The 14,526-nt window shown below is 45.3% G+C and overlaps 1 pseudogene; it reads right to left on the bottom strand.

Moving 5' to 3' along the window:
- Window positions 1-4,738: 4,738 nt before the first annotated feature.
- Window positions 4,739-6,056, bottom strand: LOC125133474 (zinc finger protein 530-like; annotated as a pseudogene).
- Between the last annotated feature and the right edge of the window lie 8,470 nt (window positions 6,057-14,526).

Below are 14,526 nucleotides of genomic sequence, written 5' to 3'. Positions count from 1 at the left end.
ATTTTGCTGCAACTGCTCTTAAAAAAAGGCCTTTTTTTTGTTTTGTTTTTTTTAGGGCCACACCCTTGGCACATGGAGGTTCCCAGACTAGGGGGTGAATCAGAGTTGTAGCTGTTGGCCACAGCCACAGCCACAGTAATGCCAGATCTGAGCCACGTCTGCAATCATGGCAATGCCGAATCCTTAACCCACTGAGCAGGGGCAGGTATCAAACCTGCATCTTCATGGATACTAGTCAGATTCGTGTCCACTGAGCCACAATGGGAAATCCAAAAAAAAAGTTTATTAAAAAAAATTTGTAAGTGAAAGCTGAGAAGTCTGAAGGTGTTGAATCTGTGACATTTATTAGAACTCCAGGAATAGGTTGCAAATAGATCATCAGATAATCACTGGATTTGGGGGATGGAGATACATATTTAGAATATTTATGATATCATATTTATTATGATATTTACAACCATGCCATTGCTTAAGATTACAATTAGAATGTGTATAGATTGTGAAGAGAAAAATAACTGCTGATTGAGCTCCTATTCATTACAATATAAAGGGAATGAATTTTTAGAAAAGAGCATACTGGGTTAAGAATAGGAAAAAAAACAATGGTGTCAAAAGCTGCTGAAAGGGGAGTACTCACTGTGGCACAGTGGAAATGAATCCGACTAGTATCCATGATGATTCAGGTTTGATCCCTGGCCTTGCTCAGTGAGTCAGGGATCCGGCATTGGCATGAGCTGTGGTGGAGGTTGCAGATGTGGCTTAGTTTTTTTTTCTTAATCACTCAAATGAATTTATCACATCTGTAGTTGTATAATGATCATAACAATCCGATTTCACAGGATTTCCACCCCATAACCCAAGCACTTCTCCCCACCTCCCAAACTGTCTCCTCCAGAAACCATAAGTTTTTCAATGTGAGTCAGCATCTGTTCTGCAAAGGAGTTCAGTCTGTCCTTTTTTCAGAATCCACATGTCAGTGAAAGCATTGGATGTTGGTGTCTCATTGTATGTCTGACTTCACTTAACATGGTAATTTCTAGGTCCATCCATGTTGCTAAAAATGCCAGTATTTCATTCCTTTTAATGGCTGAGTAATATTCCATTGTGTATATGTACCACATCTTCTTGATCCACTCCTCTGTTGATGGACATTTAGGTTGTTTCCATGTCTTGGCTATTGCAAATAGTGCTACAGTGTTGTTTGGATTTTGCATTGCTGTGGCTGTGTTGTAGGCCGGCAGCTGTGGCTGTGTTGTAGGCCAGCTCTGATTCAACCCCTAGCCTGGGATCTTCCATATGCCATGGGAGCGGCCCTAAAAAGCAAAAAACAAACAAACAAAAAAAAGTGCTGAAAGGAACTTTAAGGAAAATCTTAGATGACATTACTGTGTTTAGGAATTCTTTAATGATGATGGAGTTGTGAAAATAAAAACTCCCATTTGAGAGAACTACATAGGAGTTGGGATAATGGAAACAAAAAGAGAAAATGGGAGTTCTCGTCTCAGCACAGTGGTTAATGAATCTGACTAGGAACCATGAGGTTGTGGGTTCAGTCCCTGGCCTCGCTCAGCGGGTTAAGGATCCAGCGTTGTCGTGAGGTGTGGTGTAGTTTGCAGACGCGGCTTGGATCCCGTGTTGCTGTGGCTCTGGTGGCTATAGCTCCAATTAGACCCTTAGCCTGGGAACCTCCATATGCCTTGGGAAGCGGCCCTAGAAAAGGCAAAAAGACAAAAAATAAAAATAAAAAAATAAAAAGGAGAAAATGCTCGTAGAAGTTTACCCATAAAGGGTGAGGGAGAGAAATGGTAGACCAGTAGACCAGAAAATGTACTAGGTCACAGAATGAAGAGTAGTTATTTTATGGAGCTTACAAATTCCACTGATGTTACTTGTAAAACAGATTAAAAGACTGAAGGTCAGTGATGGGTGGTTTATCAGTCAAGACATTTGATAAACTAAAAACAAGACCCCTCAGAAACTAAGACGTGGGAAAGTCATCTTTACATGGCATTAATGGAGGGATCGATCCTAAATTGAGGGGTCATTTACATTTCAACACAGGGGAGCCCATAAGTGATTTTATTTTTTGTTTGTTTTTTAGGGCTACAGCTGCCGCCTATGCCACAGCCATAGCAACACCTAATCAGAGTCTTACCTGCAACCCATACTTCGGCTCACAGCTAGTGGTTAACCCACTGAGTGGGGCCAGGGGTTGAACCTGCACCCTCATGGAAACTAGTCAGGTTCATTTCCACTGAGTTGTGACAGGAACTCCTGTTTTAGATCTGGGAGGCAGAGGCTGTTAAGTAAAATCATATAGTGCTTTTCTTTTCTCTGTAGAAAAGCAACAGAATATTAATATAGACAGAAGAAATCCCGGGGGAACTTTATCAAGTAACAAATAGTTTCAAGATTCTTGAGGGTTTTGGTGGATATATTAAGCTAGGAACACCAAGCTGGACAAACAAGCAGCAGAAGAGGTGGAGATGCTGCTGGAACAGAGGACAGCTGGGAGATTAAGGTAAAGTCCTTGACCAGGATTTGGAAGATTTTAAGTAATAAATCAGTAATGACAGCTCTTTGAGTAGATGCACATTTACAGATAACAGGACAAATTAGTAGGACAATTCAGGCTAGAAGAGATCCTAGGTTATCCAAACATACCCCAACAAAGGGATGTTAAGGTTTGAAGGTGCTGGCAGTAAGACTAGTTAGCAGTCATAACATGGAGTCTGTCTTTTCCTTCTTTGGCTGCACCTGTGGCATGCAGAAGTTCCCGAGGCCAGGAATCAAACTGGCACCACAGCAGTAAACACAGCTATGCAGTGACAATGCCAGATTCTTAATCCACTGAGCTACAGAGAATTCTTCAAAATATGGAGACTTTTTCACCAATAGGAGTAGCGCAATGTTAGAGCAGTGATTTATTTATTTATTTATTTATTTTTTTCGGCCTTTTCTAGGGCCACCCCTGTGGCACATGGAGGTTCCCAGGCTAGGGGTCTAATTGGAGCTGTAGCCACCGGCCTACACCAGAGCCACCTCAACATGGGATCCGAGCCAAGTCTGTGACCTCCACCACAGCTCACAGCAACACCAGATCATTAACCCACTGAGCAAGGCCAGGGATTGAACCCGCAACCTCATGGTTCCTAGTCAGATTCGTTAACCACTGAGCCACGACGGGAACTCCCAGAGCAGTGATTTTTAAGCTTAGGATTATGTAGCTCTAAAGTGCAAAGAATGTTTGTGAACCTGATGATGGATCTGGCCTTCCTCTGTATTCACAGACATCTTGTGCTCCCTCCTATAAGTGGCTGCCATGAGTAACTGGGCCAAGGGTTACCAGGGTAGGTTGCAAGTACACTTCTCTAATTGTTGGGATCCAGTGGTCATGTTATAAGTACTATTCCCATTAAAACCAGAAACAAGAATTATGTATTCAACTACAAACAGCTATGGCACACCATGAAGATACAACTGAGTCCATAGTAAGAACTGAAGTGGGGGGGAGTTCCCACTGTGGCACAATAGGTTAAGAATCCAGCATTGTCTCTGAGATGGCTGAGTGCAGTGGGTTAAGGATCCTGCATTGCCAGTTGTGATACAGGTGACCCAGGAACTTCTGTATGTTGCAGGTGCAGCCTAAGGTTGGGGGGAATTGAAGTAGCAGAGTTCCTGTCATGGCTCAGCAGAAATGAATCCGATGAATAGCATCCACGAGGTTTTGGGTTTGATCCCTGGCCTCACTCAGTGGGTTAAGGATTCAGCATTGCTGTGAGCTGTGGTGTAGGTCCCAGGCATGACTCAGATCTGGCATTGCTGTGGCTGTGGTGTAGGCCGGCAGCTGTAGCTCCGATTGGATCCCCAGCCTGGGAACCTTCATATGCCACAGATGCGGCCCTAAAAAAACCAAAAAACAAAACAAACAAAAAAAAACCCCAAAACCCTTAGAGCTGCAGATAAGCTTTGCCATAGGTGCTTCCTTAAAACAAAGAGGGATTTGTAGGCATACTTCATTATGCTTCACACATAACTGTTTTTACCTGAGTATTTGTAGCTACCCTGCATTAAGCAAGTCTATTGGCACTTCCCCCCCCACATCATTTGCTCGCTTCATGTCTCTGTGTCACATTTTGGTAATTCTTGCAACGATTTAAACATTTTCATTACTATTGTATTTGTTATGATCTTTATGAGTGGGCTCTGAAGTTACTACTGCAAAAAACTATGACTCAATGAAGGCTCAGATGACAGTTAGCATTTTTTTAGGAATAAAGTACCTTTTGCTTATTGCACACATATGCACTGGGAGACCAAAAAAATTCATGTGAGTTGCTTTATTGCAGTAGTCTGGAACTGAATCCACAATATTTCAAGTATGCCAGAGTAAGGATCTTTGTAAGAGATGGTGGCTGAGCAAGTGGAACATAAAGACTGCAGCAAAGGGAGTTCCAGTTGTGGCTCAGTGGGTTACGAACTGAACTAGTGTCCATAAGGATTCAGGTTTGATGCCTGGCCTCGCTCAGCCATTTAAGGATCTAGCCCTGTTGTGAGCTTTGGATCCTGTGTTGCTGTGAGCTGTGGAGTAGGCTGGTAGCTGCAGTTCTGATTCAGCCCCTAGCCTGGGAACTTCCATATGCCACAGGCTCAGCTGTAAAAAGAAAACAAAATAAAAAAGCGGTCTTTGAAATGTTAACTATATGTAAAAAAGAACACTGAAGGCTTTTTCATGTTGGCTGAACACTTGAGGCTTTTATTTAGTGTGAAGTTTATGATGTTGAATAAGGCTGTAATTTTGACTAAATGATTTCCCACATTCACTGCATTCATAAGGCCTTGCCCCTCTGTGAACTCTCCTCTGCTGAATGAGGCTGGAGCTTTGGCTAAAGGATTTCCCACATTCACTGCATTCATATGGCCTTTCTTCAGTGATGAATGAGGCTGGAGCTTTGGCTAAAAGATTTCTCACATTCGCCACATTCATAAGGCCTTAGTCCCGTGTGAATTCTCTGATGTTGAGAGCTTTGTCTAAAGAATTTGTCACACAGAGTACACCCACAAGACTTTGCTATAGTGTGAACTCTCTGGTGCTGAACAAGTTTAGATCTGCACCCAAAAGCTTTCCCACATTCACTGCACTCATGAGGCCTTTCTCCAGTGTGAATACGCTGATGATGAACAAGTTTATATTTGAATCTGAAGGACTTCCCACATTCATTGCATTCAAAAGGCCTTTCTCCAGTATGAACTGTCTTGTGCTGAAAAAAATGTGTGCTTGTAGCTGAAGGTTTTCCCACATTCACTGCACTCATACAGTCCTCCTCCAGTGTGAATTCTCTGGTGCTGAACAAGTCTACATTTGTGGCAGAAGGTTTTTCCACAATCACCACTCTTGTAAGGACTCTTTCCACTGGAAAAGGCCTCCTCGAACTGAGTACTGCTGTGTATACTCAGTATCACTCTGGGAGTGACCTCGTGCTGCAAATGGCCCACAGTGGTCAAGAAGTGCTTACCACCTTCCACACAGGTGAAAGGCTTCCCTGATGGATGGATTCTGCAGCTCTTCACAAAGAAGGCCCTGTTCATGTCCTTGATGGAGGGTTTTCTCCCACTGTGGTCCTTCTGGTATTGGTGAAGATTCTCCCTGAAACAGAATTGTTCCCTAAATGCTACATATATATATATGGTTTCTGCCCAGTATGTGTTCCCTGATGCTCAGCCAAGTACAAAATGGCCTTCATGACAGGAACACACACCTCACAGAGATGAGCTGTCTGGGTTGATGACTCTGGTTTTAAAGTTTTGATTTGTGGCATTCTTTCCAGATGAACACTCTGAACAGAAGGAGATTCCTCATTCTCTATGCCACACCAACAACCTGAAAGCAGAGATATACTAGTGAAGTACACATTGTCTTTGGGGACAGGTGGCAGTCACATCAGAAATATGTATCTGACACACCAAAGAATGAATATATGAATGAGGTGGTTTTCAAGATGAGAGAGTTGGTTGGAGTTCTTGTCAAGGCTCAGTGGTAACAAACCCAAATAGCATCCATGAGAAGGCAGGTTTGATCCCTGGCCTTGCTCAGTGGGTTAAAGGATCTAGCACTGCCATGAGCTGCTGTGTACGTTGCGGACGTGGCTTGGATCCTGCATTGCTGTTGCTGTGGCTATGGTGTAGGCTAGCAGCTGGGGCTCTGATTCGACCCTAGCCTGGGAACATTCATATGTGGTGGGTCCGGCCCTTAAAAAAAAAAAAGAATTGTCAGAAAGGAAAGAAACCTGGGCACCATGGATCTGGAAAGTCACCCAACCAGGGAGGGAGCAAGCAAAATGGGATCCAGCTTCCTACTAGGCTTTGGGGCAGCAGGTACTGGGGCTGCAGGGAGAGAAAAGGGCAGTGCAAACAAACATAGCAACAACAGCGCCTACCCAGCAACAAGGAAAGGAAGTAGTGCCCATGCTGAGGATGCGGCAAGGACAAAGCTCCCTAAGGAAAGGCAGAAAGGCCAAGTCTAGCCCAGGTCACAGGGGTGGGTGTGCAGGCCTTACCCAGTGAGGATACAATAGTGCAAAGGTTTCCACCATCACATCATCGTACAGGCATCTCCGAGTCTCATCAAGGAGACTCCATTTCTCCAAGGAAAAATACATGGCTACATCCTCCAAAGTCACACTGCCCTGTCATGATGGGACAAATGAAACCACAGCCTCTCTCCTGAAGACCCACAATCCAGCCTGCACACATCTACCCCAAGCCCAAATTTTGCCCAGGCTCTCCACTTTGGATGAGAAACCAGGACCTGGTTCCAGTAATTACTGTGTCCAGCCCTCAGCATCTACAGACAGGTAGGCAGAGAGATGCCATCTAAGCTCAAGGGCTAACCTGCAGGGCTCCATCTCTTGCTGCCAGGCAATTTCCACGGGTTCTTCCATATCATGCCTCACAATAAAACTCCGGATCACCTATCACCCTTAAGTATCCTGTACCAGGGTCAAGGGCCCATTAATTCATGCTCCCTCTCTCCATACATACCTCTCTCACATCTTCACACCCCACAGCTGCATCCTGAGAGCCATTGCCAAGTCCCTGTTCCACATCAAGTCATCTTTCTGAACTCACCCCAGAGAATTTGGCAAATTCAAACAGAATCCAATTCTACCCAAGACCTCTGATGGATCCCAAATCAGAGGTAACCCTGGATGTTGCTTTGAAGGCCTCTCTGCCTATCTCTAATTCTGGCTTCAACATTACTCATGCAGAACCATATGTAAATTTCAGATCCCATAAACTTCTCCTACTTCTATGCTGTACTAGTTCGCTCATCAACTACAATCCTCCTCTTTCCACCTAACCCTCATTAAAATCCCAGCCCCAGAGTTTCCATCGTGGTGCAATAGAAATGAATCCAACTAGGAACCATGACGTTGCAAGTTTGATCCCTGGCCTCGCTCAGTGGGTTAAGTTGCTCTGAGCTGTGGTGTAGGTCACAGACGTGGCTCAGATCCTGCGTGGTTGTGGCTGTGGCTATGGCTGGCAGCTGTAGCTCCAATCAGACCTCTAGCCTGGGAACTTCCACATGCCGCGGGTGCGGCCCCAAAAAGCAAAAAACAAAAACAAAAACACACCAGTCCCAGCCCCAATGGTACCCACACTAGCCACAGTGATTATCACAGAGGATCACATCTGCCGACATTATCTATGTTATCTACATCCCACCAAAGTTCACCACAAAATTCTAGCAAATGCATCTTATATCAATTAGTTCTCTGCCTCTGCATCTGTCTCATGTCTACTCTTCCTCTGGAAGTCTTAGCCACCTGCCAAGACCACCAGCCCCACACATACTCCCTTCGTGGCTACTTCTCTCCCACATCTGTGTTTATGATGCCCAGAACCCACCAACCAGTGATCCAGTCCCAAGACTGCATACACTTCCTTCTGACCAGCTAATAACTTCATCACCATGACCTCAACCTCACCTTCTAAAGACAATTCACAGTTTCTCCCTGGTGCAAACACTAGTCACCGTTTTTAGATGTTTCCAGCCTGAACCACGGCCCAGATTTCCAGACCTCTGTGTCCAGTTGCCCGCTTGATGACACTCATTTGTTCTCTGAAGTATCTCAGAATTTTAACATGGCCAAAAGCAAAACTCCTGATATCCCTAGTGAAAAATTACTTTTACTACTGATTATCTCATCTCAGTTGAGGAAGCTTCCACTCTTCCAGCTGCTACAACCAAAACTTTAGTATCATCCCTGACTCTTATCTTTCTCTCCTTCATCCTCAAAATAAAAAAATCTGGGCAGTCCTTCTTAAAAAAAAAAAAAAACAAAGAAGAAGGATCCTCTTCCGTATGTTTTGCTAAAAAGCAAAAACATAAAAATAAACTAAAGAGTACAGGAGTTCCTATTGTGGCTCAGCAAGTTAAGACTCTGGTATTGCTGCAAGCTGCCATGTAGGTGGCAGACAGGGCTTGCATCTGGTATTGCTGAGGCTGTGGTGCAGGCCAGCAGCAGCAGCTCTGATTTGACCCCTAGCCTGGGAACTTCTACATGCTACAGGTGCAGCCCTAGAAAGTAAAATAAAATAAAACAAAATAAATAAGCATTAAAAAAAAAAAAGATTTACAATGCAACCATTTCTCTATTTCTCCACCAGTAGTCTGCACACACTCACCAGGACTACTGCAATAGTCTCCTCCTTGGTCATCCTTCCATCTCCCCTCACCCCCAGCCTGTTTTCCACTCTAGATGGAGCCTGTTTAGACCTAAGTAAGATCACTTCCCTCCACTGTTCTAAAGCTCTCATTACCTTCACAACAGATACCCAACCTCTTCCACAGCCACATTCCAAGACTGACTCCCGTCCCCTAAGCCTTTTGTTCCTAAAAGGAAACCTGCTGTGCCTTCCCAACGTGACCACACTACCAAACATTTGCACATGCTGGTACCTGCTCCTGGGATAACCAACACTCTATTTCACTCGTGGCCAGAAACAGCAACTCCTCCATAAAATCTTTGGCTGGACTCAGAACATGTCTAGAGGATTTCTCCGAGGTCTCCAAACCCAAGGGCTGGGAGAATGGCAGACGAAGTCCCAGGACACCATAATTCCAAGTTCATATGAGTGGGATCCAAACCACTGACTACACCTTACACTCTCCACTCAATGCAATACAAAACAGGTATGAAGTTTCCCGAATCCTCCCGCCTCAGTCTTTGCACCTGCAGGTCCCTCTGCCTGTAACGTCTCCCAAGTGCCATCACATAGTTCATCAGAAATACGGCCCCACCCACGACCGCCTCGCCATCCTGGACACGGGCATGGGCTGCAAGGACGGTAGCTGGTGCCCCACAACCAGCGCTTTAGCGTGTGGTGGGGCGAGGACCCCGAGGACGAGCGTTTTACCCGAGTGGGCTCCTTCAGCACCGCCGCCGCCATCGGATTCTATAGGTAGGGCGGGGGATGCGGTCACAGCGGTCCCTATTCAGAGTCAGACGCGGAGCACTAAATCTCAGATCCGCTTCTCTGCAACGATGACAGTGGCTCTAGGAGGACCTTCTCCGTTCGGTCACCTGAGCCCACAAGCCGGCCTTGGAGCTGGAACATATCCAGAAGTTACAATGGCCGCCAGGAGGAAGCCGGAAGTCCCGCCCCATGCGAAGAGCACGCCGGGCAATACCTTTATCCTGGGATTTCATTGGCTTAGGCATGCGGCCTCTCGGTATCCTTCCTGGAATGTAGTTCCCACAGCTCTAGCAGCGATGGCATCCGCAAAAACTCAAAGGTCCAGAGGCACTGCGAAGGGTCTAAGAAGGTTGGAGAAGGGGATTTGTTATTCTTGGAGGGCTGTATGGAGACTCTTGCGAGTGTTGCCTAAAAGTGGTCACTAAAAGTTTTCAGAAATGTTACTTCAGGCTCCATGAAGTATATTCCTAGAGACTAAAAGTATTATTGCGTCCTTAGCCACTGCAGCCACTGGTCTGAAACACACCCTGAAAAAAGCTCAGGGTGGAGAACAGGAATGAGGCACTCTGTGGTCTGGGAGAATTGGCAGAACAGGCCTTCAGTTTAATATCTTGAGAAATTTGTTATGAACCTAGTTTTTGTTTTATTTTTGACTTTTTAGGGCCACACCCAGGGCATATGGAAGTTCCCAGCCTAGGAGTTGTATTAGAGCTGTAGCTGCCAGCCTATGTCACAGCAATGCCAGATCTGAGCCGCATCTGTGACCTACACAACTCACAGCAACACCAGATTCTTAACTGACTAATAAGCAGGGCCAGGGATGGAACCCAAATCCTCGTGGATCCTAGTCGGGTTTGTTAACGGCTTAGCCACGAAGGGAACTCCTTGAACCTAGATTCTTTCATCTTCCTATACTTAGAAAGCACTAAAATCATTAATAAGTTTCCTCTTGGGGGTTCCTGTCATGGCTCAGCAGTAACAAACCCGACTAGTATCCATGAGGACGCAGGTTTGATCCCTGGCCTCGCTCCATGGGTTAAGAAGCTGGTGTTGAAATGAGTTGTCAGGTAGGTCATAGATGCAGCTCGGATCTGGCTTTGCTGTGGCTCTGGAGTATACTGGCAGCTACAACTCCAATTTAACCCCTGGCCTAGGCCATATGTTGCAGATGCAGCCCTAAAAAAATAAAAACAAACAAAAAAGATTCCTCTTGACTAGCAGCACTCTTCTACAGAGATGTGCGTTTGTTTGCACGTACCCTTCACCAAAATCACATATAGACTGACCTCCCTCTTCTCTCTACAAAATAGTCTCAGAGCTATCTGAAAGGCTATTTCCTGGGCTATAGTCCTCAGTAACATTTTACTCATTGTTCTTCATATGCATGTAACCTGAAGTGTTAGTTTTCTGAGTTTCAGTAAGTTCAATCAAGAATAAGAGAAAAAGGGAGTTCCCGTTGTGGCACAGTGGTTAAAAATCCGACTGGGAACCATGGGGTTGTGGGTTCCATCCCTGGCCTTGCTCAGTGGGTTAAGGATCCAGCGTTGCTGTGAGCTGTGGTGTAGGAAGCAGACACGGCTCGGATCTGGCGTTGCTGTGACTTTGGCGTGTGCCGGTGGCTACAGCTCTGATTCGACCCTTAGCCTTGGAACCTCCATATGCCCTGGGAGCGGCCCTAGAAAAGGCAAAAAAAAAAAAGAGAGAGAGAGAGAAAAAGAATTCTAGATAGGGCCATGACGGGAAGATAGAAAAGAGATTTTTTGGCTGCCCTAAAGCAGGTGGACAAGGGTGAAGCCTGCTTCTAGTTCCCACAGATAACATCTCTGCTGCCCCTATATTTGCCGATTGTGTCCTACCAAGTGAAGAACACTTTTATGCATATGACCTTTTTCTTCATGCATCAAATATAGTCTGTTTCAAGAAATTGACATGCACTGCACTTGGAGAGCAACTAATGCTGTTTTGTCATGGGACAGTGACTGTAGTTTTCACATTCATAGCACACGTGCAAAGGGAGCATCTGAATACCCTGCTTACTGGGAAATGATTATTCCTCCTACTGAAGGGACAGTTCTCCAAAAAGGATTCAGATTTTATCAGAAAGACAATTTTGAAGTAGAAACTACAGAAACTTATTAATAATATTTTTATGTTGTTTTTAAAGAAAGTGGCAGGAGTTCCCTGGTGGCTCAGTGGGCTAAGGATCTGGCATTGTCACTGCTGTGGCTCTCGTTACAACTGTGACCTGGAAACTTCCACATGCCGAGATTGCAGTCAAAAAAAAGAAAGTGGTAGAAAGCTCTGGGGAAACATCAGTGAAGGGCGAAAAATTTAAGACCTCAGTGAAATTTGAGAAGTCATTGACTTTTTTGTTTGTTTGTTTTTTTGAGGGCCTCACCCCTCGGCACATGGAACTTCCCGGGCTAGGGGTCTAATCAGAGCTGTAGCCGCCGGCCTACACCACAGCCACAGCCATGCCAGACCTGAACCACATCTGTGACCACCACAGCTCATGGCAACGGTGGATCCTTAACCCACTGAGCAAGGCCAGGGATCGAACCTGAAACCTCATGGTTCCTAGTTCGATTCATTTCCACTGCACCACAGCGGGAACTCCTGACCTCTGAGAGGAACTAGAGTGCAGTTGAACATGTGACTATGTTGAAACCTTGGTCACTCCAAGGATATCATCTCCAAAACATGATTCTTTTTTTTTTTTTGGTCTTTTCTAAGGCCGCTCCTGCGGCATATGGAAGATTCCCAGGCTAGGGGTCTAATCGGAGTTGTAGCCACTGGCCTATGCCAGAGCCACAGCAATGAGGGATCCGAGTCACGTCTGCAACCTACACCACAGCTCACGGCAATGCCAAATCCTTAACCCACTGAGCAAGGCCAGGGATCAAACCCACAACCTCATGGTTCCTAGTCAGATTCGCTAACCACTGAGCCACGACGGGAACTCCAAAACATGATTCTTTTTCATTCCTAAGCACACTGAGCAATACCAACCTGAAGAAAGAGAACATTTAGGAGTTCTCGTTGGGGCTCAGCAGAAACGAATGTGACTAGTATCCATGAGGACACAGGTTCAATCTCTGGCCTTGCTCAGCAGGTTAAGGATCTGGTGTTGCCATGAGCTGTGGTATAAGTTGCAGACGTGGCTCAGATCTGGCATTGCTGTGGCTGTGGTGTAGGCCGACGGCTACAGCTCTGATTCAACCCTTAGCCTGGGAACCAACAAGTGCTGCAGGTGCAGCCCTAAAGACAAAAAAATATAAATAAATAAACAGGACATTTAGAGTAACCAGAAGAGTGAACAGAAACAAGGAATCTGAAGTGTTGTTTTTATTCACAACTCTAATAAATGTTCATTGAACACATACATAAACCATATAGAAGTATATGTGTTTCTTATAAGAGTTATGGAAAATACTTAGTAATAAGCAAAGAAATAGATAGATGCTAAAGTAATTCATTCAAATCATAAAGGCATAGGCTTTTCAAGAACTGCAGTCATTCATGGGCAGTTAAAGTCCCATCTCATTTCCTTAATCAAAGTAGCTACTGTGGAAGAGTTCCCTGGTGGCCTAGTGGTTAAGGGTCCAGTGCTGTCACTGCTGTGGCTTGGGTTCAATCCCTGGTCTGGGAACTTCCACATACTGCAGGTGTGGCCAGAAAGAAAAAAGAAAAAAAGAGGCATTCCCAACTGTGGCACAATAGGACTGGCAGTGTCTGTAGCACCAGGACACAGGGTTCATCCCTTGCCTGGCACAGTGGATTAAAGGGTCTGACATGGCCACAGCAGCAGTGTAGATCACAACTGCACCTCAGATCTGTCCTTGGCCAGGGAACTCCATATGCCATGGGGCAGCCAAAAAAGAAAAAAAAAAGTATTTACCATAGAGGCACAATTCAGGACTAAGTTAGGGACACTGTTTCTTTAGGACAATAAGAAAATCCCGGAGTTCCCGTTCTGGCACAGCGGAAATGAATCCAGCTAGTATCCATGAAGATGCAGGTTGCTGGCAGCACTCAGCTGATTAAGGATCCAGTGTTGCTGTGAGCTGTGGTGTAGGTCAAAGACTCAGCTCGGATCCCACTTTGCTATGACTGTGGTGTAGGCTGGCAGCTGTAGCTCTGATTTGACCCCTAGCCTGGGAACTTCCACATGCTGTGGGTGCAACCCTAAAAAGCAAAAAAAATAGAGGAGTTCTTGTCATGGCTCAGTGGAAACAAATCTGACTATAGTGTCCAAGAGGATGAAGGTTTGATCCCTGGCCTTGCTCAGTGGATTAAGGATCCAGTGTTGCCATGAGCTGTAGTATAGGTTGCAGACACAGCTTGGATCTGGCATCCCTGGGGCTGTGTTGTAGGCCAGAGGCTACAGCTTCAATTCAGCCTCTAGCCTGGGAAACTCCATATGCTGCCGGTGTTGGCCTAAAAAGAAAAAAAAAAAAAAAAGCTCTTTTAAACCTAGTTACGTGTCTGGGTCACATTTAGAGCTTAATCTATCTATGGTTCTTGGTCATTCTTGTTCTCTAACTCCTGCAACATCTTAATACTTTTTTTTTTTGGTCTTTTTTTTTTGGTCTTTTAAGGGCCGCACTGACGCGGCATATGGAGAGTCCCGGGCTAGGGGTCTTATCGGAGCTACAGCTGCTGGCCTACACCACAGCTCACAGCAACACCGGATCCTTAACCCACTGAGCAAGGCTAGGGGTCAAACCCACAACCTCATGGTTCCTAGTCAGATTTGTTTCCGCTGTGCCACGATGGGAACTCCGATTTTCATACCTTTAATACTTTTTTCACTTAACACAACTTCTATTTTTCTAAATACAGGATGAAGTTTAAAGTTCTTCAAATTGGCCACCCACTCTTCTATAGCGCTAATGCTGCAGACACAATAAAGGGAACCCTGAACCTGAAAACAAAAGAGAAAGAATATAGAGGTTTTCAGTCTCAAGCTTATCACTGGCTTGTTTATTTTGTCCAGGCTCATTTGGCATGCAGTTTTGGAACCAGGGATCATACCTGGGCCACAGC

The sequence above is a fragment of the Phacochoerus africanus genome, chromosome 8 (assembly GCF_016906955.1).
Source record: "Phacochoerus africanus isolate WHEZ1 chromosome 8, ROS_Pafr_v1, whole genome shotgun sequence".
Classification (NCBI taxonomy): Eukaryota; Metazoa; Chordata; class Mammalia; order Artiodactyla; family Suidae; genus Phacochoerus; species Phacochoerus africanus.
This window is presented reverse-complemented; position numbering and strand designations above follow the sequence as displayed.